This window comes from Gnatocerus cornutus, chromosome 4, assembly GCF_029298725.1.
Source record: "Gnatocerus cornutus isolate USDA-ARS CGAHR chromosome 4, icGnaCorn1.1, whole genome shotgun sequence".
Taxonomy (NCBI): domain Eukaryota; kingdom Metazoa; phylum Arthropoda; class Insecta; order Coleoptera; family Tenebrionidae; genus Gnatocerus; species Gnatocerus cornutus.
Window position 1 is genome coordinate 7,685,692 of NC_142236.1, and position 27,433 is coordinate 7,713,124.

General features: G+C 34.0%; 2 protein-coding genes and 2 long non-coding RNA genes across 6 annotated transcripts in view; 2 read left to right on the forward strand and 2 right to left on the reverse strand.

Annotated features, from left to right (window-relative positions):
* Atg16 (Autophagy-related 16) overlaps positions 1-27,433 on the forward strand; it is a 510,049-nt gene that overhangs the window by 94,948 nt on the left and 387,668 nt on the right. The gene's annotated exons all lie outside the window — the stretch shown is intronic.
* LOC148176326 (uncharacterized) overlaps positions 1-27,433 on the reverse strand; it is a 101,855-nt gene that overhangs the window by 69,191 nt on the left and 5,231 nt on the right. Inside the window, exon 2 of the mRNA XM_088034169.1 lies at positions 4,472-4,498. The gene's annotated coding sequence lies outside the window, so the exon portion shown is untranslated. The remainder of the gene's footprint in view (positions 1-4,471; positions 4,499-27,433) is intronic.
* Positions 24,112-24,998, forward strand: LOC148176327 (uncharacterized). Its single transcript, XR_015770012.1, has 3 exons — positions 24,112-24,335; positions 24,389-24,813; positions 24,861-24,998. It is a non-coding gene; the product is annotated as an uncharacterized LOC148176327 (long non-coding RNA).
* On the reverse strand, positions 25,102-25,881 carry LOC148176328 (uncharacterized). The gene is made up of 2 exons (XR_015770011.1): positions 25,509-25,881; positions 25,102-25,455 (listed from the first exon to the last, which is right to left on the reverse strand). It is a non-coding gene; the product is annotated as an uncharacterized LOC148176328 (long non-coding RNA).

The window sequence follows — 27,433 nt, forward strand, 5'->3', positions numbered from 1 at the left end:
GTTATTTGGAGTTGCTTATTAAGTGTCAATTTGCAAAAAAGTCAAACAAGATACATTTTGAAATTTTTGAAATTTTCAAAAAGATTTTATCAACATTTGTATCTCTGGTAATTTTAACCCCACAGCAATCAAATTTAGAGAAGTAACTAACTTTGACCTGCATAATAACTGCAAAATTGCAAAATTATAGAGTCAGACTGACAGATGTTGGAATATTTAATTTGAAGAATTAATAAAAAAACTTCCGAAAAACCTTAAAGGCTGTAACTGGCAATTTTAACGCCACTGCAGTGAAATTTGGACAGATTACTAATTTGCACCTGCTTATTACAGCGCCAAATTGCAAAATTATGGACCGGAAGCGACACATTTTGAAATTGTTTTTTTTGGGCACGAACCAAAAACGTCAGAAAAAAATACGTTTAGGGCTGTAACTTTAGTAATATTAAGGCCACAGCAATCAATTCTAGGTACGTTAATTATTTGAAGTTGCTTATTAAGTGTGTAAAATTTCAAACTTGTAAGTTAAACGAAACAAATTTTGAACTTTTTCTACTTTGAAAATGATCGAAATTTTCCAAAAATTCTTACTAAAGCCTGTATCTGTGGTAGTTTTAGTGCTACAGCAACCAAATTTGGAGAGATTACAAATGTAGACTTTCGTATCAACCGTGCCGAATTGCAACATTCTAGACCGAAAGACACAATTTTTTTTTTAGAATGAATCAAAAACTTCTGAAATTTCACTTGAGCCTTGAAGCGGTTTGAAACTCGGTCCGATGTGTACCATTCCCGGCTGTTGAACCAAAGGTTACTAAAACAAAATCGAGATAGTGCTGACAACTCGTCATCAAGTGGGACATCTGCCAAATTTACCGTTTTGACCGGTTTGACCAGAGCTGTACCATTGAGCGAAGTTAGCGATTAATAAACTCCCAGCATGAGTCGAAAGTGACTTATCGATCTTTGTTGTTGACAGCCGGCGGACAATATGGGTCGGAGGTCCTTTTTTTGGGCATAGCGGTACAGGTGGATCTAGAGTGCGTGTAAGTGGTCAATCGCTGGCGGCTGGCGTAATTGAATAGAGCACTAATTAATTATAGAATCAGTGGGGATTTTGTTTGGTACAACGGCGGTGTTGTATTATTGATGTATGTGGATATGGCAGAGCGACCACCAGGGCAGTGTCTTTGTGATTATCACTATAATGACACGGTCTTCATCAACGTTTCATTGCCGTAACATCCATTACGCAGCGTAAAACACGGGCAAGACCAATAGAAAACGTTTATATATGCAAGGACTAATTAAAGTTGTCTCTGTAAGCGCTGCGCCTTCAGCGGACAATAGTGGGTATAACATCAAGCACTGGGAAGTTTTATTGCACCGTCCTACCATTGTACACCAAATGAATACGTGTCTATTGTGACGAAAAGCTCGTATCCTGGCAAACTTGTGCACTTGCATTAAACCCTTCAAATTGCGCGATTGTTACACGGCCAAATAAAAGAGCCCCACATATGATCAGACGATTAAATTTCTCGCAACTGAAGCCGCCTCTGCACGACGAAATTGGTCGTCATCTGGAAGGGTAAGCAACCATGAAACACTTCAGGTTGCATTAGCATATTATAACAAATAAATGCTCTACACTGTCATTTTCTTGCCGTTAGAAACTGTTTTAAGACATGAGTGCGCTTGGAAACGCCAAGGAAAATATTTTCCGTTAAGACTAAATGCCGCTGCGCTCAATCACTCTTTTGTTCTACTTTTTGGTGGAGGCCTCGCAACGTCATGCAAATTTATTACAAGTTTTGTACAAAAAAAAACTTGATACTGTGTATTCTTGCATTCAAATAGGCGTTTCTAAGCGGTCATTCATTAAAGAGCGAGTTGGTTGGGATGACAGACTCATGATAAAGATGTGACGAAGAGGAGGATGAGATGGGAAAAATGTCCGCAGGATCTGCTCGTGCTCTTTTTGTTAACTGAGCTCACTTGATTACAACGGTCACAAGAAGTTCAAAATATAATTACAAAATAGGCTGTGATTATGTGAATAAAACAGTATACAAATCTTTTTTCATTTCTCAGATATTTAGGTCGACTGAGAATATCAAATCGTTTGGTAATGGGGCCGATTAATGAATGATTTATTAAACGACATCTTTCTTTGATAACATTATTAATGAACGGTTGCCGGAAATTGCATATTATATAATGAGGACGGAAACTAGTCCAATTCCTACAAGGCCGCAAACTTAGTCATGAGCTCGCGAGTAATGGAACGGGCGATTTGTCCCACGATTTACATATTTTTACTGATTTTTACTAGTTTATTTGTTGTTTATGGAAATTTTTAAGTCATAATTGGATGAATCTTATACATTTTAGATTTTTGAATTGGCTGAAGTTGGCGTTTTTTTAATATTTTTTTAATTTTGTTGAATTTTGTACCAACCGAAAAAATGAATTCGCACACCTCGGTTTTGAATACTATTTCATTCACACTACTCATTTCGCTACTTTTTAGAATCAATCAGATCAAAATATTTTGAAAATTTTTACAAAACTCAGTTCGTAGCCTTTTTTGTTTTCGAGGCGTATCTAAAGTTTATATACCATTTTATTTATATTTATACAATGTCTCATGTTTCAATTTTCTTGAATCCATAAGAGTATTTTTTTTATTTTGAAAAGTTACTACACACTTTGGCAACTATTTTAATCATAATAATTGTTTCGCAACTTTCTACAATCTATCATATCAAAATATTTTGAAAATTTTTGAAAAAGTTAAATTGTAGGCTTTCTTGATCTTGAGGCGTAGCCGAGGTTGGTATGTTATTTTATTCATATTCATGACTAACGCGTAGAATGCTTATGTTCTGATTTCCAAGAATCCATGAGATAAAAATATTCAGAATTTTGAAAAATTTTGAAAAAATTAATATACATACTCCTTCGTTTTGTATACTATACTTTATTCATAATAATTATTTCGCAATTCGTAAAAGCTATTATATTAAAATATTTTGAAAATTTTTGAAAAAATTAAATCCTAGATCTTTTTGGTTTCAAGGCGTAAACGAGGTTTATATATTATTTTATTCATATTTATGACTAACGTAGAATAATTTAGAGTACATATTTTGAAAATCTTTGGAAAAGAAAAACTACCAACTTTTTCATGCATGTTAATTCATATTTATGACGAACGCGTAGAATGGCTTAGTTTAAAAATCTCTAAAATCTATCAAATCAAAATATTTTGAAAATTTTTGAATAATCAAATTGTAGACTTCCTTGGTTTGTTATACTATTTTATTTATATTTATGAATATTACGTAGTGTGCTTTATTTTTCAAGGCTAGCATCAATCAGATCGAAGAATTTTGAATTTAAAAAAAAATTGAAAAATTAATGTTCTCACATCGGCTACGCCTCGGTTTTGTATACTATTTTATTTATAATAATCATTTCGCAACTTTCTACAATCTATAGAATAAAAATATTTTGAAAATTTCGTAGATTTTTTTACTTTGAGGCCTAGCCCAGATTTATATACTATTTCATTTATATTCATGACTAAAACGTCGAATAGTTCATAGTACGTAATTTAAAAAAATTTACTAAAGTTAAACTATAAACCTTTTCGGTTACGAATAAAAATTAATTTTTACACCTCGGCTACGCCTCGGTTTTGTATACTATTTTATTCATAATAGTTATTTTGGAACTTTGTAGAATCTATCACATCAAAATATTTTCAAAAAACTAAACCGCAAAACGCAGAATAGCTTATTTTTCAACTTTCTAGAATCTATTAGATGAAAACATTTGCGAAAAAATGTTATTTTCGTTTTTTAAGGAACCAAAATTTGTGAAAATTTTAAAAATGAATCAATTGCTTATTTGTTGGACTAGAAGTTTGAAATTTCCAATTTTTTTTCAAAAACCAAAATCTGTTTTCCCCTGTTCTAAGCGAATAACTTTTGTAATAACAGCGACTGAACTAAAATCGAAGATATTCCTGAATAACCTTAATTGATCTCGTTGCAAGAATGCCGGTCATTCCATCCTTCCACATTCATCAGTAACTTTTGTAACGTTATAATTTCGTTCACCTGCCGGAATCGTTTGTCCACTTCGCTCTAGATTTCCGAAAATCGTCTTCTTCTCCGAAAACGTTATTAAATATAGAATTTAAACTATACTAGCGTGTAATTTTTCCTTATTCTTCTGCCTTCCAACAATTCTAACAGTTCTTGAACAAGCGTGAAGTCGTCGAAATTTCCTCAATGATATAATAGGCAAGTAATAAATTTTTTTGTACATTCGAATGCAAATCTACGGGAATTTTTTCCGCTTACTTACGGCTTATCAATCAACTTTTTTCCAAGTAGAGCACCACCGCAAAACGGTTTGTTTACGTTTGAATTGTATTCTTGGAATGGTCTGTGGTACTCACCTATGTGATCTAGGCTAGGACTGCAATCTGCAACAAAGAAATATTTTAGTGTTGTTGAAAACCGCAACAGTTGTAGAAAATCGATTCATTCAATGGAATTCTAGTTCGGTCTGTCACTACTTTCGTATCGTATATCGGATGCTTTTATACAAGTTTTATAAGACTAGTTTTTTAATGTACTATTTTTGATTTGAAATGGAACACCCCGTATATTTAATTTATTGCATGTAACATGTCGTGCATCTAAATTAGGCACTTTTTGAATAATTAAAAAATTTTGGTTTTGTCTTGTGACAATCTAAAAATTCAATAATATATAGGATGTTGTGTGAAAACATTCACAATTATGACAAAAACATATAATTTATCTACTTTTTGTTGTCTAATCACAAATTACATATTTTTAAAAATTTTGAGAAAATTTCAAAAAATTAAAATTTTAAAATTGTGTTCCGAGGCGTAGCCGAGGTGTATGTATAGTATAAACTTTCTGAGTCTAAAATTATAGATTATATAAAAAAAAATGCGAATTTTGGTTCCGAGGCGCAGCCGAGGTTTGCCATTTTTTTCAAAATTTGTAATAGCACAATTTCAAACTTTTTGGATTCTAAGATCACAGAGTCTATACAAAAAGTATAATGGCTTATTTATTTTCCAACTTTCAAGAATTTATCGGAACAAAAAAAATCAAAATTTTATACAGGGTGTTTACTATGTTAGATTTATGTAGCACATTAAATGTAAAAACTCACATATTTTTAGGTGGAATACTCCGTATATACATTTTTGTCGTTCTTATAAAATTTTGGCATGTCATGTTCTAAATCTACGTTAAACTCTTTTTGAAAAATTTCCAAATTTTAAGTTTGTTTTGTGGAATTGTGAAGGCCATCCAAAAATTGAATAAACCAAAGGGTGTTGCATACAAGTTTTTATAATTTTCACAAAAATTTTCCAACTTTACAGCGTCAAGGCGTTGCCGCGGTGTTCGGTATAACCTTGATCGTAGAGTTAATAAAAAATATAAAATTTTCAATTTTGATTTTGAAGCGTAGCCGAGGTTTGCCATTTTTTTTTAATTTTTAAAATTTTTATATTTATATTTATTTATATTTATGTTTTAAAATATGTATATCAAAATTTTGGTTATATCATTTTCACATAAACGCCAACTTTGCGGCATTATATGCATTATACGTATATTTTGAAAAATTTTCAAAAAATGAAAATTGCAAAATTTTGTTTTGAGGTGTGCGGCATAAATTTTTTAGAATTTAAAATCATAACATCTACCAAAAAATGTTCAAAATATAAATTTTGGTTCCGAGGCGTAGCCGAGGTTTGCCAATTTTTTTAAATTTTTAAAATTTTTACTTTTTAAAATACACCAAGATTTTGGTTTTATTTTGTACGTCAGTTGAGGAGACCATCAATTTTCATAATTATGACAAAAACGTAAAATTTCCCAACTTTGCGGCACATTATATGTATATTTTGAAAAATTTTGAAAAGAATTAAAATTGCAAAATTTTGTTTTGAGGTGTGCGGCATAAACTTTTTTAGAATTTAAAATCATAACATCTACTAAGAAAATGTTCAAAATATAAATTTTGGTTCCGAGGCGTAGCCGAGGTTTGCCAATTTTTTTAAATTTTTAAACTTTTTACTTTTTAAAATACACCAAGATTTTGGTTTTATTTTGTACGTCAATTGAGGAGGCCATCAATTTTTATAATTATGACAAAAACGTAAAATTTCCCAACTTTATTATTATATGTATATTTATTATTATTATTATATGTATATTTTGAAAAATTTAGAAAAGATGAAAATTGCAAAATTTTGTTTCGAGGTGTGCGGCATAAACGTTTTGGAATTTAAGTTTAAAACATTTACTAAGAAAAAATTCAAAATATTAATTTTGATTTCGAGGCGTAGTCGAGGTGTGCATTTTCTTTTAGTAAAATTGTTAATGGCACATTTTTAAACTTTCTGGCATTCATGATCATAAATCTATCAAATAAAAAAATAAATAAAAAATTTAAAAATAAAAATGTTATAAATATGTTATACAGTATGTCCCCGGAATGAGTTCACAAGAGGAAAAAATAGTTTATTTTCCATTTTACAAAAAAATGACAAAGGAATAACATTTTTTGCTTATTTCAAAACAGATAAATCTGCAATTAAAATTTCAAAATTATTAGTTTGTACTCTTAAAATTATTTTTTTCATTATTTTTATTTATTAAATTTTGTAATCGTATTCAAATAATAGCAAGCTGTGGCTTCACAAAATCAAATAGTGCGTTAAAGATTAAAGAAAAATTTACCTAATAATGTGTAAATATTAAAAAATTGGAAAAAAATGCAATTGCATCCTTAACAATAATTGAGAAAATTCGAAACAGTCGAAAGAATTACGAGTTTGAATTGAACTAGGTGCTAAAACAGGTAATGGGTCAATCAAATAGTAGAAATTGGTTTAAATTAAGGAACAAATTTCATTCCTTTGACATTTTTTGCTAAATTAAAATAAAAAAGTTGTTCGTTATTTTTTGTTTTTTTTCGATTTCCAGAACACAGCTTGATAATATTAAAGTTTTAATTAAAGATTTATTTATTTTAAATTAAACAAAAAATATTATTTCTTTGTCGTTGTTCTGTAAAATGCAAAATAACGTTTTTTTTCCTCTTGTGAACTTAATCCGGGGACATACTGTATATGTTTATATATGATTTTTTTACATATATATGTTATAGAAAAATTTTGATTAAAGTACATATATTTTGAAAATTTTTGATAAAATTAAGTATTAGGAGTAATAATAATAATTAATGATTATTTAAGATATTGATACTTAAGATACTTTAGAATTTTGCAGGAAATTCAAGAATTGAATAATATACAGGGTGTTATCTTAAATTTACATTTTTATTGTACAAAATGAGTCATTTTGGAGCTGAAATTTCTACATAAATTCAAGGTAGAATCTAGCAAGGTCGCCAAAAATCAAGAAAGAAAGTCTCCACATATCACCTCCGTGGTAATTAGTCGTGGAGAATCCAAAACCAGTTGAAGAACTGCCACAGCATGAATTTATAACGGCCCTAATTGCCCCTAAATACCGTAATCCACCTTCCTCGGTGTCAATTATTTAACCCGTACCAACGTATTTTTCAAGCATGGAAAGATGAGACTCACAAATTCTCTTAATTCGCAACCTGAGGCGTTCCACTCTTCCTGTTCGACGACTCCTTCGAGCAGAAATTAATCGTAATCGCATTAATGCAAATCGCACTTTGTATGTAAAACGTTTAATGAATGTTTTTACTTGTTGATATTAATATTGTAAACCGGAAACGGAGCAATTTTCCCACGTCTTTACTCAGATTGTCACTATTTGAATAAATCGGTCGGTTGCGTTAAATGTTGTATGTCTGCACGATGCAGGCTGCAGCGACAGATTGATCTATGAGTTGAAATCCCGTTAAATTCGATTTAATTACGCGTCCTCCGACTGCAAATTACAACTAACCCATTTTGGGAACGTGGGAGACAGATTGGTAATTACTTTAATCGGTGTATCGACGTTTGGGTGCCATCAACATACGCACCAGTTAATGGGATAAAGGGGAATTGATCCCGTGTCGGTGCCAGGAAACGGGAGACTTGGTCAGAGATGACGAAAAATCAATTCAATGCAGGCCGGGAGACGGGGTGAATTTCACACTGAACAGATTTTTCATTCTTAATTCTAATTTGGCCAAAAAACGTTATACAAATCTCGGCTCTCTAGCAACGTCTCCGAAGCGCAGTTGCTTGAATGTAAAGAACTATTAAGTTTCAAGTTCGTTTTTTTGTCATGCGGGAAAGGAAGTTATTGAAGTAGTTGCAATACGAGAAATATTTTGTTTTTTGCGGGGGAATTAATTAATGGGAATATTGATTGGCAATTAACACGTCAAAGTGCTACAATATGGGAAATATATGCGAATTGCGCAAACATGGTTAAATACTTCTAGTTTCCTTTTGTAATTAATGGCGACAGCGTGGAAAATGTGATCAGATATCAAGAAGTTGACAATCTGAGAATTTAAACATCTCGGAATCAGTCTGACAGCCTCGTAATCAAGTTTGAGCAATATTTTTGAATCTGAGTTTTTGTGGCTAAGAATCCTGTCTTACATATCTTAAACTCGAAATTTTTTTTTTTTGAAAAAAGTTTAGACTTTAATATATTCGTCGATATCTCGCTTATTTTTGGAGCAAACTTAAGTTATTTGTACTCATTTTACGAAGAATTCAAAATTGTGCTGGTTTTTTCTATGCGTCATTAAATAACTGAATTATAAACGGTTGACTTTCGAATAGTGATTTTCAAGTATTGATTTTTATTTCTCAATATCTTCGAAACATTGACAGATAGAAAGATGCAGTTTTAGTCCTCGTTTTTCTGGTGTTTTTGTTGATTAGAGTCCATTTTCAGAAATACAAAATTCCATGGTTGATTTTTGTCGAAAAAAAAATTCGACTCGTTCGATGAAAATTTTTGAATTTTTGAATTTTTGACTACCACTTGTAAACTAATGTATAACTAATGTAAAAACAGCTTGTTTAAATTGACTCTGCAAAGACCCTCTAAAAACTTAATTCGCTGAATATCTAATCTAGTTGATTTGTGAAGCAAAGTTGCGTTATTTGCGCTCATTGTACGCAGAATTTCACACAGAATCTAAAACTGTGTAATTTTTTTCCGTACTTTAACAGACAACCGAATTAAAAGCGAATAATATTTCGGATAGTAATTAAAAAAAAAATTAGAAAATATACTTTAGTTGATTTCTCGCTTATTTTTAGAGCAATCTTAACTTATTGGCACTTATTTTACGCAGAATTTTAAGCAGAAATCAAAACTGTGTTAGTTGTTTCTGTAGGTTAAAAACCAAAAGAATTAGAGGCGATTGAAGTTTCGAATAGTGATTATTAGAAATAAGATTTATGACTAAACCTACTTTGATCGATATCTCGCTTATTTTTTGACCAAATTCAAGTTATTTGAACTCATTGTACGCAGAATTTTCTGCAGAATTCAAAACTGTGCAAATTTTTGCAGTACGTTAACAAATAATTGAATTAGAAGCATATAGTGATTTTTGAAATAAAATTCATTTGTAAACCTACTTCGGTCGATATCTCGCTTATTTTTAGGACGAACTGAAATTACGGCACTCACTTTACGCAGAATTTCACACAGAATCCAAAACTGTGCTTTTTTTTCGTACGGTAACAAATAATTGAATTAGAAGCGAATTAAGTTTCGTATAGTTTTTTGAAAAATAAAAAGTCTTTTTTTGATCGATATCTCGCTTATTTTTGAAACAAATTTAAGTTATTGGTACTTATTTTTCGCCGAATTTCACGCAGAATCCAAAAGTTTGCTAATCTTTTCCGCACGTTAACAAATAATTAAATTAAAGATGTAAAGATGATTGAAGTTTTGGATAGAATTTTGAAAAAAAAACTATACATACTTCGGTCGATATCTTGCTTATTTTTGCAGTAAATTTAAATTATTGGTACTCATTTTACCCAGAATTGCACGCAGAATCCAAAACTGTGTCAATTTTTTCCGTATGTTGACAAACAAATGTATTAGAAGCGAATGAAGTTTCGGATAGTAATTTTTGAACAAAAAAAGACTACTACTTCTTTCCTCGATAACTCGCTTATTTTTAGAGCAAATTTAAATTATTTGTACTCATTTTACGCAGAATTTTACGCAGGATCTAAAACTGTCTCAATTTTTTTGGACGATAACTGACAACTGAATTAGAAGGAGTCGAAGACGAATCAAAGACGTCCTGAAAACCAAAATTTTTGTTGGTAATAAATTTCTGATAAGGATAATTAGCCTGTGTAAGAATTTTTTTAATTTCCTTTGTCTTTGTTTCCGTCTACATCTCTCCCTTCGCCGCCACGCCCGAAAATCATACACCGCCCCCGATTTAATTCAGCGAGTTTTCCGCTTCAATTTTCCTAAGTAAATTCGATTTATTCCGTTTGAAGTTTTCTGATTTTTCGGTCGAAAGAGAAGACTTGACTTTGGGTCATTTTAAGCGAAGGCTCCGACGCATTCAGCTGTCACAAGTTGGCGTCTGCTGACCACTTTAATCTCCTTCTGACTATTGAAAGTTGTTTTGGTGTTGTCAGTAACCTGTCAGAAACGTGACGTCTTGAAAATTTCCCCATTTTTCGAGCAGGAGAGTGATTAGTGAAGGTGTTAGATGAAAACGAACGTTATTACGATAATTACATTCATCCGCAGCGCGATTTGCATAAGAACATGTTTGTTTTTCTCTGGAACGATTCCGAGGACCATTTATAGGCAAAAAAGTGCACCGTTAGTCGGCAAGTCGTTAATTACGGCGAGTTCTGGTCCATATCGATTGCTTCCATTACTGAAAGTGTTATTTCTGGCGTCATATTTCAGAACTTAACTTGCACACCACGTTGTAACTCCTGCAGGTGCAGTGATTTAGGACTCGTCTGTAAGAATAACAGTTTGAGCAGGTCCGGTGACACTGATTCCCTTCGAGATATCGGAATGCATCCGACATGAATCGGCTGAAATTTTTGCATTAAACATTTTCAGTTCAACTTCTAGAACTTGATTTTTATCTAAACTTCGTTTATCTACGGTTCAAAGTGAGGGTTATTATCCTGGCTCTTTGAAGGCAACGGATTTATGTGACGTCCGGGTCAAAATAACGGCCAAATCTACAAATATATGGACTGGAATGCTAAATATCGAACGTCTTCCAACCCTGGATACCTGGATAGAATAACGATCTACAACACTTTTTGCGCATGATAAAATCGCAAGGGGCGCGATAAACAAGTCCAGGCGACCTTGCCGATCCGAGATGATTAAAAACACAATTTATGGGAGGCGTTATGATTACGCCCAACCATTCAATTTTAGCGTTATGTACTCTCTACGCACAACTTGTAATTACAATTAATTACAGTGCACCGCGAGGGTCCATGTTAAGGTTGTGTCATCTTCATATGTCACCCGATTCACGCTTAAGTGATATTATTATGAATAGAAACGAAACTCAATCCTTATTTATACTTCACTGAGTCTGAAAATGATAGTAGCGGTACATTTGCAGACTGTAGAAAAAGTGGTGAAAAATGTACAGCAGTTCCGTCGAATTCTCACAGCGCAACTCGCGCACATGCTGTTATTGGGCACGCTATTGTTACGTCGCTTAGCTCAGACGATTTGTACTGGAGAAGCGTTTTTTTTCATTCCGAATTTGAAGTCCGTTTTGCTCTATCAGGGCCGGATTCAGAAATATTTTTGCAGAATCTTGAAAAAAAAATTTTTTTCGTTTTTCTTGAAGTTGAGTTGTATACTTATGGACTTGCTTGATAGTGTTTTTAAAAGGCAATTTAGTAAGCTTTTAAACGACGTATAAAACTCATTGCTGCGGTTGGTAGTTACCATAATATCTTTGAAAAACAATTTTATGTCTCTAAAAAACTATTAAAATTTTTCATTGTAAGCCGAAAGTTGGGGACTTTTAACGCCCAAACAGTGAAATTTGGTAAACTTGGTTCTTCTTAGATGCGTATTTAGTACACCAAATTACAATTTTGTTACAATGAAGTATGAATTTTGGCAATTTTAGGATGAGCGAAAAATTCAAAATTTTTTATTATACGCCGTAAGTCGGACAATTTTAATCTCAAACCAGTAAAAATTTGTAGAGTTGATCTTTTTTACGTGTGTATTTAGTGTACGTAATTTCATAATTTTAGCCCAAAAGGTAATTATTTTAGAATATTTCTTTTGTATGATGAGCGAAAAACTCAAAATTTTTAATTATACGCTGTAAGTTGAACAGTTTTAATGATATAAAAGTAAAATTTGGTGGACTTGGTTCTTTTTAGAACGTATTTAGCGTACTAAATTACAAAATTTTAAATCAAAATGTAAAAATTTTGGAAATTTTAGTTTTAAGCTGACCGAGAAATTCAAAATTTTCGATTTTACTCTGTAAGTCGGACAATTTTAATGCTAAAGCAGAGAAATTTTCTGAACTGGGACCTTTTTAGTTGCGTATTTAGTGTACCAAAGTACAAAATTTTAGAGCAAAAAGTTAATATTTTGGAATTTTTGGTTTTCAAAATATTCATTTATACGCTGTAAGTTGGTCAATTTTGACGCGAAAATAGTGAAGTTTGGTGAACTTGTTTCTTCTTAGATGCGTATTTAGTATACCAAATTACAATTTTTTTTAAAAAAAAATACGAATTGTGGAAATTTTATTTTCTATGATGAGCGAAAAATTCAAAATTTTTGATTATACGTCGTAAGTCGGGCAATTTTAATCTCAAATCAGTGAAAATTTGTAGAGTTGATCTTTTTTACATGTGTATTTAGTGTACGAAATTCTACAATTTTAGCACAAAAGGTAATTATTTTAGAATATTTCTTTTGTATGATGAGCCAAAAACTCAAAATTTTTGATTATATGCTGTAAGTTCGACAGTTTTAATGATAAAAGAGTAAAATTTGGTGCACTTGTTTTTTTTAGAGGCGTATTTAGTGTACTAAATTACAAAGTTTTAAATCAAATAGTAAAAATTTTGGAGATTTTATTTTTTAAGATTAGCGAAAAATTCAAATTTTTGATTTTACGCTGTAAGTCGGCAATTTTAATGCTAAAGCAGAGAAATTTGCTGAACCGGGCTCTTTTTAGTTGAGTATTTAGTGTACCAAATTACAAAATTTTAGAGCAAAAAGTTAATATTTTGGAATTTTTGTTTTTCAAAATTTTCATTTATTCGCTGTTGGTCAATTTTGACGCCAAAATAGTGAACTTTGCTGAACTTGTTCCTTCTTAGATTCGCGTTGAGTGTACCAACTTACAAAAGTTTACCACAAAATGTAACTATTTCGGATTTTTTTTCTTGAATGAGCGAAAAATTCAAAAATTTTTATTGTATGCCATAATTTTGACAATTTTAACGTCAAAACAGTGAAATTTGTCTTATTTGTTTCTTCCAAGATGCTTATTTAGTGATCCAAATTGCAAAATTTTGACACAAAATGTAACTATTTTGGAATAATATATTTATTTTCTGGAATGAGTGAAAAAATCAAAAATTCAAAGTAAGTTGGTCCATTTTAATCTCAAAACAGTGAAAATTGGTAGACATGGTCTTTCTTCAGATGTGTTTAGTGTACGAAATTTCAAAATTTTGCAACCAAAAACTAAAATTTGGAATTTTTTATCTAAGCGGAGCGAAAAATTAAAAAATTTCGATTTTATGCTCTAAGTTGGACAATTTTAATGCTTAAGCAGCGAAATTTGCTGAATTGTCTTGGCGACGTCTTCTAGCTTGTTGGGAAGCTTGTTTTATTACCTTTACAAAGTTATATTACAAACTTTCATGAAAATGAAAAATTGGTAACTCCAACAGAAAACCAAGAGTGAACGCGGTGTTACTCAAAAAAACTTATTTTATAAAAATCTCCGAGTTCTGACCTGATGAAGCAAAACGAACTTAATTTTAAAAAATTTAACAGAGTAGTTTCAATGTGATCAAAAATGTAATCAAAATTTTCGCGTTTTACTAAACTCAAAACATCATGAAGTTTTGTACATGACCAAGTTTAAATTTACAGATGATGTAAATTTAAATAAAAATCTAAAAATTGGTTTCAACGTGGTCATTTCTTCTTACATTTATGACGTTCCGACTTCATAACTAACTCAAAAAAAAAGATAAAATCACTTAAATTGGCGCGTTAAATTACGATGTCACGCAATAATGGCTTAATTAAAACTGGAAAAAGTGGTTGGCATGTGATCAATTTTTTCCTTGAATTTTAGCGCTCATAACTTCGCAACTAACTCGAAAAAATGCAACAAAAATGTGAAACTTTACCTTCGCGTCTTATAAAAATAATTTTAATTAAAACAGAAAAAGTGGTTTCAATGTGGCGATTTTTATTTCGATACATTAATGTCTCAATCAACTACAACAATGTGACTTCAACTCCAGATTTAATTAAACTCGAAGAAGTGGTTGGAATGTGATAATTTTTCCTTCGACTGAAATTTGATCTCCGTTTCACTTGAAACTAGCCAAGGATCAAAGAAGATTTTCGGTCAAAAATAATTGCTCATTTAACAGTTCGAAGTGTTGGGAATCCGACAAGACAATGCTTCTAAGCCTCGCCTGGAGGAGAATCTGACGGATAAGAGAACAACAGCCACATTTCCCTTTTTTGCACAATTAAGCATCCGCCATAAATCAACATAATGATTTCATCGCAAAAAAAGTATAATATGTAATTTTCACAGCCGCCTCTTATAACTCAATTACCTGAGCATTAATTGTTGCGACTACAGTTACTCTGAAGATGATCTTATGAGGCGAAACGTCGAAACCCCATTGTGTTGATAATTACCCGTGTCCGAAATTTCAAACAGTTCAACGACATTTCCCCTGGTGCTAAGTCAGTGAGTCAAGGTGGCCAACAGTCCCGGTTTTCCCGCTTTTCCATAGCAAATCACGTTCTTAATCCACCGTAACGGTATAAACATTGTTTCTCGAAGACGATGAAGAGATATCCTTTCCAATATAATGGGATTTTTCGATGCATAACCGCGATTAAGGTGCACCGCCGGAGGTCTTCATAACTACGAGGAAACACTTCCCCAAATTGAAAATGGTAATAAGGTGCGCATAAATCTTGGCCGGAAACGCGATCGATGCAAAACCGTTTTTTGTGCAGTGCCGTAATTTCGGGCCAAAAGCGAACGGTAAAGTGCATTAAAACTAATGGACGATCAATGCAGCGGGTCTAGACCCATCTCCATTTGCATAAAGTGAAAGGAAAGTAACGTTGCAGGTACTGTTACTTTTGATTTGTTCGAAATTTTTTATGCGGGGGATGAGCTGAGGCGCGTTGGGCGTTTGTCGTATAGTTCCGAGGCAGCGTCGCCTCGCCTCGCCTCAGTTTCATACTTCATATTTTAGTCTCTCATCATAAGTTGCGAGTTATTCAGTTAAAATCCTCTCTTCAAGGTAAAGTGTGAAACGGGACGACAAATGAGGGATTAAGTTTCCTCTGGTGGCTAGAAGAGCTTCTATCAACGCAAATTGTAATTTATTACGATCTCAACAAGTTTCACTAAGTAATTAGCTGTTTCGCTTTTCCACGGCTTCACTTATCCGCTCAAGTTTTGTACTCTTTGGTGCGGGGCAACGCTCGCTGCGCTCGCCCCAATTTGAAATTTGTCATAATTAATCAGTTTTGCTTAATTATCCGAATACGAACCGATTTTTTCGCAAAGCGTTGGCCGCGGGGAGATTAATAGTCTGTTTTTTTGCCAGAAAATTATAACACGTGTCTAAATCACTTAAACGCGTCCGAAAAAAAATCAGAATTGGTCATATTGTTGGAGTATAGTTCCGAGGCAGCGTCGCCTCGCCTCGCCTCAGTTTCATACTTCATATTTTAGTCGTGATAACTTGGTCTCTTACATCACAAGTTGAGAATTAGTCAGTTGAAATTCTCTCTTCAAGGTAAAGTGTGAAGCGGGACGACAAATGAGGGATTAAATTTCCTCGGGTGGCTAGAAGAGCTTCTATCAACGCAAATTGTAATTTATTACGATCTCAACAAGTTCACTAAGTAATTAGCTGTTTCGCTTTTCCACGGCTTCACTTATCCGCTCAAGTTTTGTACTCTTTGGTGCGGGGCAACGCTCGCTGCGCTCGCCCCAATTTAAAATTTGTCATAAATAATCAGTTTTGCTTAATTATCCGAACCCGAACCGATTTTTTCGCAAAGCGTTGGCCGCGGGGAGATTAATAGTCTGTTTTTTTGCCAGAAAATTATAACACGTGTCTAAATCACTTAAACGCGTCCGAAAAAAAATCAGAATTGGTCATATTGTTGGAGTATAGTTCCGAGGCAGCGTCGCCTCGCCTCGCCTCAGTTTCATACTTCATATTTTAGTTGTGATAACTTGGTCTCTTACATCACAAGTTGAGAATTAGTCAGTTGAAATTCTCTCTTCAAGGTAAAGTGTGAAGCGGGACGACAAATGAGGGATTAAATTTCCTCGGGTGGCTAGAAGAGCTTCTATCAACGCAAATTGTAATTTATTACGATCTCAACAAGTTTACTAAGTAATTAGCTGTTTCGCTTTTCCACGGCTTCACTTATCCGCTCAAGTTTTGTACTCTTTGGTGCGGGGCAACGCTCGCTGCGCTCGCCCCAATTTAAAATTTGTCATAATTAATCAGTTTTGCTTAATTATCCGAACCCGAACCGATTTTTTCGCAAAGCGTTGGCCGCGGGGAGATTAATAGTCTGTTTTTTTGCCAGAAAATTATAACACGTGTCTAAATCACTTAAACGCGTCCGAAAAAAAATCAGAATTGGTCATATTGTTGGAGTATAGTTCCGAGGCAGCGTCGCCTCGCCTCGCCTCAGTTTCATACTTCATATTTTAGTCGTGATAACTTGGTCTCTTACATCACAAGTTGAGAATTAGTCAGTTGAAATTCTCTCTTCAAGGTAAAGTGTGAAGCGGGACGACAAATGAGGGATTAAATTTCCTCGGGTGGCTAGAAGAGCTTCTATCAACGCAAATTGTAATTTATTACGATCTCAACAAGTTTACTAAGTAATTAGCTGTTTCGCTTTTCCACGGCTTCACTTATCCGCTCAAGTTTTGTACTCTTTGGTGCGGGGCAACGCTCGCTGCGCTCGCCCCAATTTAAAATTTGTCATAATTAATCAGTTTTGCTTAATTATCCGAACCCGAATCGATTTTTTCGCAAAACGTTGGCCGCGGGGAGATTAATAGTCTGTTTTTTTGCCAGAAAATTATAACACGTGTCTAAATCACTTAAACGCGTCCGAAAAAAAATCAAATCTGGTCGTATTTTTGGAGTATAGTTCCGAGGCAGCGTCGCCTCGCCTTAGCCTCAGTTTCATACTTCATATTTTAGTCGTGATAACTTGGTCTTTTACATCACAAGTTGAGAATTAGTCAGTTGAAATTCTCTCTTCAAGGTAAAGTGTGAAACGGGACGACAAATGAGGGATTAAGTTTCCTCGGGTGGCTAAAAGAGCTTCTATCAACGCAAATTGTAATTTATTACGATCTCAACAAGTTCACTAAGTAATTAGCTGTTTCGCTTTTCCACGGCTTCACTTATCCGCTCAAGTTTTGTACTCTTTGGTGCGGGGCAACGCTCGCTGCGCTCGCCCCAATTTAAAATTTGTCATAATTAATCAGTTTTGCTTAATTATCCGAACCCGAACCGATTTTTTCGCAAAGCGTTGGCCGCGGGGAGATTAATAGTCTGTTTTTTGCCAGAAAATTATAACACGTGTCTAAATCACTTAAACGCGTCCGAAAAAAAAATCAAATCTGGTCGTATTGTTGCAGTATAGTTCCGAGGCAGCGTCGCCTCGCCTCGCCTCAGTTTTATACTTCATATTTTAGTCGTGATAACTTGGTCTCTTACATCACAAGTTGAGAATTAGTCAGTTGAAATTCTCTCTTCAAGGTAAAGTGTGAAACGGGACGACAAATAAGGGATTAAGTTTCCTCGGGTGGCTAAAAGAGCTTCTATCAACGCAAATTGTAATTTATTACGATCTCAACAAGTTTCACTAAGTAATTAGCTGTTTCGCTTTTCCACGGCTTCACTTATCCGCTCAAGTTTTGTACTCTTTGGTGCGGGGCAACGCTCGCTGCGCTCGCTTCCAATTTAAAATTTGTCATAATTAATCAGTTTTGCTTAATTATCCGAACCCGAATCGATTTTTTCGCAAAGCGTTGGCCGCGGGGAGATTAATAGTCTGTTTTTTGCCAGAAATTAATAACACGTGTCTAAATCACTTAAACGCGTCCGAAAAAAATTCAAATCTGGTTGTATTGTTGGAGTCGTTCATGAAACAAGACGTTTGTAAAAAGCGTCAATTGTCGATGCATGCTCTGAATATCAATCATCTAACAATATAGTTTCATTATTGTAGCAGGTTGTATGTATAAGTAATTGCATTGTGTATTTTAACAATACGATCTTCGTTCGACCAGTTATTAATCGTTGTCCCATTATGTGTTTTATTGAATGCTGCCGATGTACACGTCTCGTTTTCTATGCATAGCGACATAATGAAACATGCCAACGATTCAAATCGGAAACTAACGATCCCTTCATTTCTGGATCGAAAGACAGCGGCGGCTCGTGGGAACTTCGATCCTGAAATAATTTGACTTGGGGTTCATAACTCTTACAGTCGGACGTTTAAATTTACGCTCGCCAAGACGTGAAACCGATAAATAATTGGCTGGAGTTGTGGTCAACCAAAGACACCTTCGATACGACCGCTGGCGGACATCAATTAAACGATCGGCTCGCCGTGACGTACGGCCTTTGTTGCGCCAATACGATAAATGCTCGGATTGCCTCGGTGGCTCGGAATGAGAATATGGCAAAGGCTCGGCACGCCTAGCTTGGTGAGAAATGAAGTTATGGTGCTTGTGATGTAAATAACCACTTAGGAAACATAAATTTAGCTTTTGGAGCCGGTGAAAGACCTAGAAATCAATTAAGTTACAAATTCGTGTGTTATTTATTCAAATATTCGTGCAATTAAAAGTATTTGCATATTGAGATTTTTATTCAGCTGCTGTAAATTGAACATCAAACTTCTCATAATAAAATGTTAATTAGCAATAAAGTGAATAGCTCATTTGCATCAATTTCTCATAAATATACAAGGGACAGAACTTTGTGTCCACAATCTCATAATTAATTAACAGTCGTCACTTTTTGTCCGTCTTGATTGTCATTAGATGACTCGTACGTCTTTGGTGACCGCAGCAAGTTTTTAATTAAATTACTGATGAAGTGCGCGCAGTCCCCGAAACGTTTCTCTTTCATTAATTTTGAGCATAAAATGTATTTCATCCCTGAAATGCACGCTTTCCATAATCAACTCCGATTTTAATTACAGCGACCTGCATTCAGCCCTTTTCGTAATAACAACCTCAGTGTGTATTTGACAGAAATACTATAAGTTTATACCGCTGCTATTTACGCTTGAGCCTCTCATTAAAGTTGCTACCATCATCGCTTTACAGTTAGCGAGAAAGCACATCGGAAAACAATAAGAAATATGCATTGCGTGCCCTACCAGAATTACATGATTCTCATTGCGAATCGCGTTTACCGTGTGAACGAATTTTTTTGTGTGTAAAGTCCCATCAGCGTAACTGTACAAAAGCGTGTTTCAATTACAATCGGCGCAGAAAAGAGGACGAGGGACAAAAAGTCGACGTTGATGTCGTTGTGTAATTAAGCAGATATTGTCTTTGGCGCAAACGCGACGAGCGTGGTAATGGAGCAGAAGAAGTTTGATTTTTCGAATTTTAATTTTTACGAAAAATTTACGGTACTTCCACCGTAACATCACAGCATAACTCGCTGAGCCCTGTTTTTTCGTGATCGAGATGTGAATTGGCATTCTAAAGAAAAATGGTCTGCTGATTCTGAATCTGAAGTTCGTTTTGCTCCATCAGGTCCGGCTTAAGACATATTCAAAAATGATTTACTCTACGAGTGTTTATTTTCTTCAGTTTTTTTTGAAAAGTTGCAAAGTTCTGGAATTGTTCGGTAGTGTTTTGGAAAACCAAATTAATAATCTTTCTAACAAACTATAAAACTCATTGCCAGGGTTAGTAGTTTCTATGAAAGTTTTGAAAATTTGACCTCATGTTTAAAATTCAAAATTCAAAGTTATTAATTATACGTCATAACTCGAACAATTTTATAGTCTGAACAGTGAAATTTGGTCAACTTGTTTCTTTTTAGATGCGTGTTGTGTGTACCAAATTGCAAAATTTTAAATTGAAAAGTAAAAATTTTGGAATTTGTAGGATGAACGAAAAATTCAAACTTTTCAATTATACACTGTAGGTTGGGGCAATTTTATGGCAACAACTGTGAAATTTGGTGGATTTTTTATTTTCGAGATGCGTATTTAGTGTAGCAATTTACAAAATTTTAGCACAAAATATAAATATTTTGAAATAATATATTCATTTCTACGATAGCGAAACAGTCAAAATTTTCGATTAAACACTGAAAATCGAACAATTTAATTAATAAATTAGTGAAATTTGAGGAACTGTTTTTTTCTTAGATGCGTGTTGGCTGTACTAAGATACAAAATTTTGAAACAATAAATAAAAATTTTGGAGTCTTAATTCCCTAGGAGGAGCGAAAAACTCAAAATTTTCGATTATACGCTCTAAATTAGTCAATTTTAATGTGAAATCTGGTGACCTTGTGATTCTATTTAAGTGTACTAAATAACAAAATTTTGAAGCAAAAAGTGAAAATTTTAGAATTTGTATTTGTTAGGATGAGCGAAAAGTTCAAAATTTTAGATGATACCTACACCGTACGTTGAGCAATTTTTGCTCCAAAACTGTGAAATTTGAGGGATTTGGTCCTTCTTAGATGCGTATTTAGTGTACCCAATTACAAAATTTTATTTCAAAAAAGAAAATTTTTTGAGCCTTCATTTAGTTAATAGGAGTGAAAAATTCAAAATTTTCGATTATACGCTGTAAGTTGGTCAATTTTAACGCCAAGACAGTGAAACTTAGTGGTCTTGTTTCTTCTACAACGTTTTTTAAGTGTGCTAGATAACATAATTTTAAAACAAGAAGTAAAAATTTTGGAATTTTTATTTTCCACGACGAGCGAAAAAGTCAAAATTTTTGATTGATTACTGTAAATCGAGCAATTTTAACAATAAAACAGTGAAATTTGGTCTACAGGTGTGTTTTTAGATGCGTATTTAGTGTATTAAATTACAAAATTTTAAAACTAAAAGTAAACATTCTGAACTAATTATTTTCTAAGATGGACGAAAATTGTCAAAATTTGTGATTAAACGTCGTAAGTCGCTTAATTTTAACGTCAAAACAGTGAAATTTAGTGAACTAGTTGGTTTTTTAGATGCTTATTTAGTGTATTAAATTACAAAATTTTTAAACAAAAAATAAAAATTTTGGAATATTTCTTTTCTAGGATGAGCAAAAAAATTCAAAAATTTTGGATTATATGCCGTAAGTTGCTCAATTTTAACGCGAAAAATTTGCTATACTAGTTGGTTTTTTAGATGCGTATTTAGTGTATTAAATTACAAAATTTTAAAACTAAAAGTAAACATTCTGAAATAATTATTTTCTAAGATGGACGAAAATTGTCAAAATTTGTGATTAAACGTCGTAAGTCGCTTAATTTTAACGTCAAACCAGTGAAATTTAGTGAACTAGTTGGTTTTTTAGATGCGTATTTAGTGCATTAAATTACAAAGTTTTTAAACAAAAAATAAAAATTTTGGAATATTTATGTTCTAGGATGAGCGAAAAAATTCAAAAATTTTTAATTATACGCCGTAAGTTGCTTAATTTTAACGCGAAAACAGTGAAATTTAGTAAGCTGGTTTGTTCCTAAATGCGTATTTCGTGCACCGATTTACAAAATTTTAAAACAAAAAATATAAATTTTAGAATTTTAATTTTATAGTGAAATTTTCGGTTATACGTAATAAGTTGGTCAATTTTAATGGCAAGACATTGGACTTTGGTCTTGTTCTTTCTTAGATGCGTATTTAGTGTACCAAATTACAAACTTCTGGCCCAAAACGTAACTATTTTTCTTTTCTTTTTTCTAAAATGAGCGAATATTCCGTTAATTAGCCAATTTTAACAAGAAGACAGTAAAACTCCATGGACTTGTTCTTTCTTAGAGGGGTTTTTAGCATACCAAATTATACTAATATATACAGGTATGTTCGCAAAAACCGCCTCCCGGTGACTTCGATAATTAATTACCTTTGCAATGATTTATTATAACGTTTGATGATTTTGCAAGTTGTTAAGCTAAACTGAAAAACCAAATGCGAACGCTCAAAAAAAACAAATTTTTAAAATATTTTCTAGTCTTGTTCTACTAGAAGCAATTCTACTTTCGAAATGACTTTTCACTGCTCCAGAACATTAAAGTTTGAGATAGTTGAAGAAGATTCTTTGCATTTTATGTCGGCGACCCACGCAAAGACGTCCATCGAGCAGGACCGTGCCTGGAACGAGCCTCGGGCTCGTGGTAGAGCGTGCCATCAATGATGCGATTTAATTCAATTATGAGGAGCTAGTAAAAACAAGAAAATTAATTAAATATCCATTAAAACCACATTACACGTTAAATTTACTTTCTAAACGTAGGTCTGGTGATTTTTTTGTGTAAAGTTAGTACGGGAAAATCGTAAAAAAAATTAATTATGTTGGCGCAGCGTGTTCGATTTTCTTGTCGTTTTTTCCAGTGGTAATTAATTAAAAGGAAGGTACGTAAAATGTGTAGTTTCAAGAGAATTCTGTTTATATCGAGTCGGAAGGCTAATTAAGCTCGTACATGGACCAGTAAGTAAATGACCGCAACATGGAATAGGCGGTCGTAAATGTGAAGACTGGGAGTCAAATATGTTTCGAGTAATTGATGAGCGATGATTAAACGTCAAACGTCACGAAAACACAAATAAGATAAGAATGTAGGATAGACTTCTTCGCGGAGGAACAACACGAAGCGGTCGTGCTGGCTGCACAATATTATTGTTTAGTAACAATAGTAATAAATGCAAATGTCGATAGGAGAATTCCCAGTAGACATAATTTATATGTCGCTCCTTTGAAAAAATCCTCGTGAAATGGGCGGTTTGGCGGTCAGGGGTTAGAGGTGGATGACATACACAGTAGCTGCACGCTCGCCACGGGGTGCTCAACGGATTTGTACGTAACGAAACCGACCTCTGATCACGGCGGCGTCGCGACGGACGGATCAAATCGGAAGGATTCCGGGCGTTCCGGAGCCTAATATAAATTACCGGAGCTTTGACACATGGCACAGCGGACGCATTGTTTGCGGAATCGAAATCGAATACACAAAGAGTGCCGGACACGATTTTAATGATGTTGGGATATTTACGATCTTCCTCTTTTCCGTTTTCTCGATTTCGGGAATTCGGGAGTTACAGTTGAGTCGCGCGATCTTGTTTTCCGACTTTTGCCATGTGGTCGCTGAAAGCGACAAAATGGTAATTAACCGCGTGGCCTAGAATTGCGGTTCCCATCGCGTTACGCAGTCCCATTATGCGACAATGGAATGTTATTAGATCACCGCAGACGTAACTGTATGTTGCAACAGGGTCAGAATACTTAGGGGAAGAGTCAAAGCGATTTTTTACACGATCGCTCGTTCAGAGTCTCATTTACCACATAACGCGTAACAAACTTTATGGCATTTCGATTTTTAAATACATTTATGTCTGCGCTTTGCATAACAAAGTCGAACACTGGAATTCCTCTTAAATAGTTTACGACGAGAAATCTATTAACATGGCGAATTAAAGCGCGTTTCCTACTGGGACAAGTTACCCAAAAAATGCTTGCTTTGGCAAAGCCGCGGCAGTGCGACAAAAGACGCGCAAAACAACAGACAATTAATTCATTTAAGGTCACTAGATCAAATTGTCTGTTTTATAAGGTACCGCTGTTAGTGACAAAAAGAAAGACAACGATATCTTCTGTCTATCTCTACATGCGCACTAAATTTAAATGTTGTTTGTGTGGACACATTGCTTTATGAACTGTCAATTCTTGTCAAATATCGTTTGTAATAAAATGGTTTGAATGTGCGATTTCTCAACACGAATCGTTATGGTGTATTTGTTTCCTCCGCCGTAAGTTAATACTATTTGACGTTTTATGTACGACGACTTTCCACAAATTTCAGAAAACTCCAAAAAGAAGGTAGATGGAAGCCCTATCGAAGCCGACAATCATTGTGACATTGGTTAAGCAGTACGTATTGGAGGAATACTAAAGTTGGTTTTTGTATATGAACCCTTGAGTACTTCTTATAAGGAATTGGAATTTTGTACCTGTTAGTTTATGAATTCCGTGAACTAAATTTAAATAATGTTCCCCCAATTTGTCTTCAATCGCTTTTGTGTTTCAATAGCCCCAATACCAACATGAACTTCTTGCATTCAGGCGAATAACTCGTTCATCTTATTGTTATTATGAGTTGAAAATCAAATCTATGGGCAAGAAAATGGAAGAAGCAAGACCACTCACATGTGGTACATCACAAAACCTGCGATATGGACAGAAATATTATTTCAAATGCCTAAAACACAAGCAATGATATTGTAAAGTGTAAGTATATCGGCCTCAACGGTAAACGTTCTCAAAATGTGTTGTAGGACCAACTGACTGCTATCCTTAATGTAACAGCGGGGCCTCATAAACTAGCAGGTGGACAAGACACAGTCATTGCACTCATCACTTGAACAGTGCAGATACACAGTCACATGAGGAAGACACACCATCGCTTTCAACATCAGCGGCAGAAGATGGTTGGTTTGAAGGCGCTGCTACTTCCTCATAATGAATGTGAAAACTGAAAATGCAATGGGACATGAAATATACATAAGATATGCAAAACTGGTTCTATAGTTTAATGTGGCCTACGAAGGTCCTTAAACGCATTCAAATGGTCTCCTGTAGTGTTAAAAATAGATGTAATTTTGTATTTCAGGGTGATTTAAGTAAATAATTTTAACATAACCTTAATATTTGTTCTTGATATTCATTTTGTTGCAGTTGTTTTGCATAAACTCATTCAAGATCTTAAACATGTCTACTTCTTCAAACTTGTAAATTCTTTCTTCTTAATAGCCCCTTTAAAATATCTCATGTACTTCATTTTCTGCTCATGTACTTGCTACTTCCATTTGTGCAATGCTTTCTCTCAGTTACTTTAACATCTCATCATTGTTACTACATCGTCGGGACAAGCTACAATATAATCAGTGCTAATAGCATATTCTAATTAGGGCGTTACTGCATACAAGTCGAATCGTTGGAGAATAGAAAAGGCAGTGCTTGAAGTCCGAGACCGTTTCTGAGTATTGCACCTCCTTAACGTGCTAAAATGGAATCGGTTCTAATGTCGGTTCGCTCACCTCTTACGTATTCACATAGTCTGTTATAATGTTGGAACCAATTTTCTTTTTGTACCCACGGTTTATTTAAGTGTATTTTAAACAAATAAATTTAAGATAACCTTACATTTTGTCAATGACAAATTTTACGTCAACAATTTTATGACAATTCCCTAGAATCTTGCGTCTCGTTCTAACCCATTGATTTATGGACTATGTCTGTCTCTCTTGCATTGCGCACTGAAAACTAACAGCGGTACCTTACAAAACAGACAATGTGATCTAGTGACCTTAAATTCATTTTATTAGTAGCGCCATCTATTTGGAGACTCGACAATTGAAAGTGACGTTTGTCAAAGATGTGTCAGTTCAGTTTTTAATGGTTTTTGTAAACACCTTTTTCTCGCACTCTAAAAATTTTACGGTTCTTCAGCAAATGCTGCGTTCGCCTATTACTGTCATGCCGTAAAATACTTACAGTTGTTCAAATGTAATTAAATAAGTAAATTCCTTAAAACCAGTCATACGTTTCGAATCGTTCAGTAATGATACATATTAATGAACGTTTTCTAATGTATGGCTGGTGGCATAAGTCAGTTTGTCAGAGATTGCGAGACGTATTTTTTAAAGAGGTATTTTGTCAATGTGCGAATTTTTTACAAATTTTTGTATTTTTTACTAATTGTAACACACTTATTTGTTAATGAACAAGTTAGTCGCTTTCATTATCAAACTTGTTCTTTAAATAACAAATTTTTGGTTAACAACGCGAGGCTTGCCGAGCGTTGATCGAATTCAACTATTAAACAAGCGAGGCGTGCCGAGCGTTGATCGAATTTGACTAATAATCAAGCGAGGCGTGCTGAGCGTTTATCGCGGCTTATTTTTGAAGAATTTTAGTTTTAGCGAGGCGTGCCGAGCTTTGTTGACTTTTACTTGAAAATCAGTAAACGAAAAGAATATTTTTGGCCTCATGAATTGTAAACGTCAAATTAACATTCAATTTTTCATTCGGAAACACTAGATTTACAAGCGCCCTGGACGTTTACACACGCCGTGCGGTAAAAATTGCCCAAATCATCTGCTCTTCAGATGCGTTTATAAATTAAAATCACTTTACCATAATGAAGATTGATCACAAAAGTGGAATCTACCTAAATTATTATCTCAATTAAGACAATATTTCTATTTTTAAAGTCATATTAAAACGTTTTTTATACAGAGCCATCTTGTGTACTTTTTGTGCACCAACTACAAAATTGACAGAATTGACAGATGATGAAATTTACAAATGTCAGATGTGACAGTTCTCATGAATTTTGAAAAACCCAATTATTTAAATTAAAATTTTTCGGCCAAAAAGTTTAATACAACTCTTGTGCGTTAACCATTTTGCAGCGCTCAATCATTAAAGCACTCCGGCTACGCCGTCGTGCTTCAAACTGATTTCGCGCTGTAAAATGTAAGTTACCACACGCGACTGTAAATAACTATTATATGTTTTGACGATTTTCGAAAGTGAAGTTAGATAAACGCCTCGCTAATTTAAAAGTAATATGTGATTAACGCTTGCTAGCCTGGCGACTAATCTGTCAGAACGGCGAAAGAGAAGTAAATAGTAATTTGGAAGTAATATGCAATTAACGCTCGACATGCCTCGCTAGTTCGGAAGTAATATGCAATCAACGCTCGGCATGTCTTTCTTGTTTGGAAGTAATATGCAATCAACGCTCGGCATGCCTCGCTAGTTTGGAAGTAATATGCGATTAACGCTCGGCATGCCTCGTTAGTTTGAAAGTAATATACAATCAACGCTCGGCACGCCTCGCGTC